Genomic DNA, 6,830 nt, shown 5'->3' on the forward strand with positions numbered 1-6,830 from the left:
TGGCAAGTTATTTTAAATGTTGTATAATTTACATCTAAGATAAAACTTTAAGCAATGAGGTAGGGGTAGAGGCTTCACAGAGCAAGCCTCAGATTCAGCGTTTGCATTTACCTGCCACGTTCCAAGGCAAAATGTCGCTATGGGGCTTAGGAGGAGGCCCCACCTGAGCACAACATCCTCTCCAGATTTGGCAGAATCCCGGACAAGGCAAGCCTCTGAGGAATCTCTGAGGAAAACGACAGGGTGGGGAAGCGCTTGTGTCATCCGTGGAAGATTCTGCAGAAGCACTGTGCAGTATCTGGTTCATCACTACCATCAGATTCACTAATATCCAGCAATAACCTACATTTGTATTAGTGATTCTGGAACATAGGTGTCTGCCTTATACTGAGTCAGGCCTTGGTCCATCTAGCTCAGTACTGTCTACTCTGGCAGGCAGCAGCTCACCAGGGTTTCAGGCAATGGGTCTCTCTCAGCCCTACCTGGAGGTGCTGGGGCTTTTAGCACGCAAGGCAGATGCTATGCAGCTGATCCACAGAACTTGCTATGGTTCTGACAAAACAAACATGAGGAAAGTGCAGTGATGCCCTCGCTGCCTCATTTCAGTAATCAGGATATTTTCCTCAATCGCCTAGAGCAGGCATGTCCAACAGGTAGATCGTGATCAGTGGACGTCTGTGGTAGATCACTGGCTCCCCCCAAAGAAGCTCAACAACTCTGGCTTCCCTAAAAATAAGCTCAACATTTTTGCCCTGCACCCCCCCAAAAAAACAGGGCTTTCCTCCTTCCTAAAAAAAAAAAGCTCAACTTGGACCTGAACCCCAAAAAAGGGGGATAGATCACTGCCAGTTTATAACACTGTGAGTAGATCGCTGTCTTTTGGGAGTTGGACACCCCTGGCCTAGAGCCTGAGATGGCCCTGGAATATTAAAAAAACCCACTTTGCTAGGCCAAGGAAGGGAGAATGCACCTAGATGCTCTCTCACCTACCTGGGTTTTAAAAATGGCAAGAGGCAGTAACCACTAACCTCTCTCATGTTTCCAGTCTCAAGAGGAGTAGAGAAATAGAAGAGATTAGGGTGTGTGTTTTTTGGTGTGCCTGGCTACACAGCCAGTAGCCAGAAGAAACTAGTCCCATTAGCCCAAACAGCCTCAAATTTGCACTCATCATTCCCCCATCTGCAGTTTAATCTTTGTTGCAGCTGCAAGGGTTATTTGTTGAGCGTGGGGATGTTTGGCTGGACATGCATAATGGTGTTTTGTTTTTCAAAATTTCACATACAATCCACCATAAAATGAAGCACAACACAATAAAACATAATTTGAACATTGGTGGAGTAGCACCTTAGAGACCAACTAAGTTTGTCGTGGGTATAAGCTTTCGTGTAAATGCACAGTTCTTCAGATATCTGAAGTGTCCATGCACATGAAAGCTTACACCTAGAACAAACTTAGCTGGTCTCTGAAGTGCATGCTACTGGACAATTTTTTTCAACTATCACACCAACATGGCTACCTACCTGAATCTTGAACACTGGTGGGTGTGTATATTTTGCAAGTACATACCTAAGGAATAAATAAGCCAGTGCCTTCATCTGCCCATTTAGTGCAAACCCCTATTGGACCATGATATACTGCTGCTTTTCCATTATGGGGTACCCAAGAGCCCATATAGAGTCCTCTTTTAGGTTCTCTATCGGTAGGAGAAAATAACAGAGGCAAACCAGAGAATATTGAGAAGCAAAGCAGCTAGTAAGCCTGATCTTTATTTAACTGTTGCAACAGGGTGCTCCCCCCACATGCAGGAGAGAGGAAGAGGACCGAGATCAATAGTGTGCAAACTCCTATACAGTTGTACCTTGGGTTAAGAACGTACCATAGTTTTCGTTCCATAAGACGCACCTGACCATAAGACGCACCTAGTTTTTAGAGGGGGAATGCAAGAAAAAAAAATTCTTTAAAGGGAGCGCTGAGCAGAGCCTGTATCCCAGGCCCTGCTCAGCGCTCCCTTTCATGAGCTGTGTGGAGCGTGTGTGCGGCGCTTGCAGGCTTTTCTCCGAGGAGGGAGAAGGGCAGCCCGTCACTGACGGGTTGCCCTTCTCCCTCCTCGGGGAAAAGCCGCCAAGAGCCACACACACGCTTCGCGTGGCTCTTTAAAGGGAGCATGGCTCTTGCTGGCTTTTCCGGGAGGTGGGGGAAGGGACAGAGCGCGGCTGAGCCAGAAGCTAGAACAGCAGGAGGGAGCGCTGCACAGTGATCCCTCTTGCTGTTCTGGCTTCTGGGATAGCTGCGCAGCCTGCATTCACTCCATAAGAAGCACACATATTTCCCCTTACTTTTTAGGAGGGAAAAAGTGTGTCTTATAGAGCGAAAAATACGGTAATTCATTCTGGAGGTCCATTCTTAACCTGAAACCGTTCTTAACCTGAGGTACCACTTTAGCTAATGGGGCCTGCCACTGCTGCCGCGCGATTTCGGTTCTCACCCTGAACCAAAGTTCTTAACCTGAGGTAATATTTCTGGGTTAGCAGAGTCTGTAACCTGAAGTGTCTGTAACCTGAAGCATCTGTAACCCGAGGTACCACTGTATAGACCTTTGAAATTCCCACCCCCCAGTATATCATACATACATCACAGAAGGAGTGTAGCCTAAGACCACCCTCCAATGCATCATCCATACATCAGAGAAGGGGCGGGCAGGAAACCTGTTGATGGGTTTACCTGGAGAGCCTGACTATTCTTTTTGTAATGATAACTACTTAATCCTGAATCCAGGTCACAGGTTCCTATTCATACACAAACACACCCTTAAGATAGGATTTGTGAACAAATAGGGAGGCTTCTGCATTTCCTTCCACCTTGTAGAGAAATATTTGAGGTGACTGAAAGAGTCAAAATGGCTTTAGGAGTTTTTTGTGTGGATTTCAGACATGTGGTTCATATATTTATATATGTGTTTGCCTGGTACATTTATGGACATCTATTATATATATGACCTTAAGATTCTTATAACAACCAGGTCTTCAAATGCCACCCAGAAACAGCCATTCTATCAGGCTGCCTCAGCAGGAATGATGGGAAGTAGGGCCCTTCCCTCAAGCACCTCCTATGGCCAAAATGTTTCCCTAACTTATAAGAACGGCTCTCTGAAAATTGGTTCCTTTGGGAGGAATGTTTCCTCTTTCCTCCCCATCCATCTTGCCTTGTGTGCTGTGTATTTTACATTGCAACCCTTTGCGTAGGGACTGGTTTCAATCCATTGTATGTAAGCCGGGTTGAAGAGTTGGTTAAAAATGCACCTCAAAGTAACTGATTCATAAGCAGAGTGTTATAGGAATTCTGAGCAAACACACATACATAAACCACATGTCTAAAATAGTACAGGAGAGCAATCCTGAAACCATTTTGATTCTCCCCAAAGGCCCTCAAATATTTCTCTGCAGCAGGAGGATGGGAGAAACTTTCCAATTGTCTTTTCACTTGCAAATCCTCCCTGCAGATTCAGCCTGGCAAGTTTCTGCTAAGCTGAGCAGACTAGCAATAAGGTGTAAATTTGTAAAAAGGAGATTCAGGAACTAAAGTATTTACTATTGCAGTAGTGAGTTCCGCAGGCTTAGGTTGGAAGGTCAAACAAGACTACAGTCAAAAAACTGAAGCAAACCAGTGGCCAGGAGGCCCAATCTTTTTTGTTGCAACAAGACTCCAAACGACAACACAGGAGAAGCAGAGAGAATCAATGGGTTACATCCATATTTCAAAGTTTCCCGCCATACATCTCAGGATGCATCATCAAGACATCATAGATATGTCACAGAAAATGTGTGGTATCAGGTAGAACCTGAGACCCAGGCATGCCCATCACTCAAATATAGTCTTTCATACTTCCATACATACAGTACTTTGTACTCACAGTACAAAGGAAAGTATTTATAGTTTCCAAGCCCCTGAGTCAAGTCAAATACACCCCTTTGTCTTGACTGGGCTTTGACATAAGAAAAAAAAACCTGCTCCTTTTCCCTTATGGGGTACCCAAGAGCCCATATAAAGTCCTTTTGTACGTTCTCTATCGGTAGGAGAAAATAACAGAGACCAACCAGAGAATATTGAGAAGCAAAGCAGCTAGTAAGCCTGATCTTTTATTAACCGTTGCAACAGGGTGCTCTCCTCACATGCAGGAGCGAGGAGGAGAACCCCGAGCCATGTGTGCAAGTCCTTATATAGACATTTTAAGTTGCCTGCCTTGGAGTCCAAGACCACCCCCAGAAACATCATACATACACCACAGAAGGGGTGTATCCCAAGACCACCCCCAAAACATCATACGTACATCAGAGAAGGGGCAGGTGAACTACAACAGAAATCTGAGTGCGTTGTTTATCTCCTGTCTGGCAAGTTACCTAATTGCATTATCTGAATTTTGGCCACTCTTTTGTTATTATAACTACTTAATTCCTGAATCTAGGTCACAGGCTCACACCCTGTTCATATCTTGAATGTGCCCTTAAAATGGGATTGGTGAGGACAGGATTTGTGAGGAAAGAGAAAATGGGGAGGTTTCCCACTTTGACCTTGCAGAGAATTATTTGAGGTCAATTTGTTCAGGACCTAATCTGCGGGTTTTCAGACATGTGGTTTATATATACAGTTCTGAACATTTTTTCATATCTATATGACCTTAAAATTCTTATAACAGCTTCATCCCACTGTGGGGCGGGTAGGCATTGTGATTGAGATGGTTATCTATCTGACACTCTTGGGGCAGGATATCACTGGCCATGACTCCTTGGGAAGGCCCTGCAGATGTGACTGTACACCTCTGGGATTATGGTGGGCTCACTCACCCCTCCCCTTATACCCCACTTCCCTGGGTCCTAAATGCCACTGGAACTGAGAAGATTGATACAATGAGTGATTTATTATGATTTTCTAAAGTTTTCCCATTGAGCCAGCGCATAAATACATTTATCTGTGAATCACTACATTTGGTATTGACACTTTGCCTTGTATTCCTTTGTTGGAGACCTGGGACTCAGCGGAGAGTCAGAGACTCCTGAGCTGAGCTTCCCTTGCCATTGCAATGTCTTCACAGATATGGTGCTGTTATTTTCTCTTGACACCAGAGGATTTCGTTTGACAGGTGAAAGGCTGGGACATGTCTGTGAGTGAATAGTTTGGTAATGTGCAGCAGAGGCTCTTCTCATGGTGTGTGTGGGGGGGCATCTTTCAGCCCCCTTCCAATTTCCTGGTAACGCCATCTCAAAGGAATGGCCAAGCTACCCAAAAAATGCAATCAGTCAGGCATTATCAGGTATCCTGGCAGACAGGAGAGAAGCAACACTCTCAAATTTCTGTGGAAGACTGCCTCCTCCTGTGATGTATGTATGCTTTTTGGGGTGGTCGTGGACTACAGGGTGGGCAATTTTCAAAGTCTTTATAGGGGTTTGCACACCTTTGTTGTAGGTCTCTCTTGCCTCCTTGCAAGGAGAGGGAACTCTGCTGCAACGAATAAATAAATAAGGATCTGCCTTGCTTTCAGTGCGTCCTGCCTCCATCCACTCATCTCTGACCAATCATGGACCTTGGGGAGTTGGGCAGCAAAAACCAACCCACCTATTTTTCTATAACAACAGAAACAGCTCTTACTGTCCGTTTTCTTGATAAAAAAGAAAAAGCGACCAATTAATAAATAAAGCAAACGAATTCTGAAGTAGACCCCGTCTGAGTTTGGTGGTAAATATATTGCAGGAGAGGGACGCGGGTGGCGTTGTGGGTTAAACCACAGAGCCTAGGACTTGCCGATCAGAAGGTCGGCTGTTCGAATCCCCGCAACGGGGTGAGCTCCCGTTGTTCGGTCCCTGCTCCTGCCAACCTACCAGTTCGAAAGCGCGTCAAAGTGCAAGTAGATAAATAGGAACCACTCCAGCGGGAAGGTAAACGGCGTTTCCGTGCGCTGCTCTGGTTCGCCAGAAGTGGCTTAGTCATGCTGGTGACATGACCTGGAAGCCGTACGCTGGCTCCCTCGGCCAATAAAGCAAGATGAGCGCCACAACCCCCAGAGTCGGCCACGACTGAACCTAATGGTCAGGGGTCCCTTTTTGTTGTTGTTGTTGTTTAGTTGTTTAGTCATGTCCGACTCATCGTGACCCCCTGGACCAGAGCACGCCAGGCACTCCTGTCTTCCACTGCCTCCCGCAGTTTAGTCAAACTCATGCTGGTAGCTTCGAGAACACTGTCCAACCATCTCGTCCTCTGTCATCCCCTTCTCCTTGTGCCCTCAATCTTTCCCAACATCAGGGTCTTTTCCAGGGAGTCTTCTCTTCTCATGAGGTGGCCAAAGTATTGGAGCCTCAGCTTCACGATCTGTCCTTCCAATGAGCACTCAGGCCTGATTTCCTTAAGAATGGATAGGTTTGATCTTCCTGCAGTCCATGGGACTCTCAAGAGTCTCCTCCAGCACCATAATTCAAAAGCATCAATTCTTCGGCGATCAGCCTTCTTTATGGTCCAGCTATTGCAAGCGTGGGGACCTTTTGGTCCTCCAGATGCTGATGAACTACAACTCCCATGATCACCTGTCCCTGCTTGCTGGCCGCTGTAGTTCAATCAGCTGCCAGAAGGCTGAAGGTTCCCCCGTCCCTTCCTCGATTACAGCCTCTGTTTACCGTTACCCAAGCATCCCGCATTAATATCCCGCTCAGCAACCCCTGTTATTCCACGCCGCTCCCACTAGAGGGTACTGTCCCGCATCCCTTCCTTTCTGTTCCGTCCCTTTCCGCAGGAACCAACTCGACAGAGCTTGCGTTTCCCACCGGCGCTTTCCTGGGAGCGGA

This window comes from Podarcis melisellensis (genome assembly GCF_964234715.1).
Source record: "Podarcis melisellensis genome assembly, chromosome: Z".
Taxonomy (NCBI): Eukaryota; Metazoa; Chordata; class Lepidosauria; order Squamata; family Lacertidae; genus Podarcis; species Podarcis melisellensis.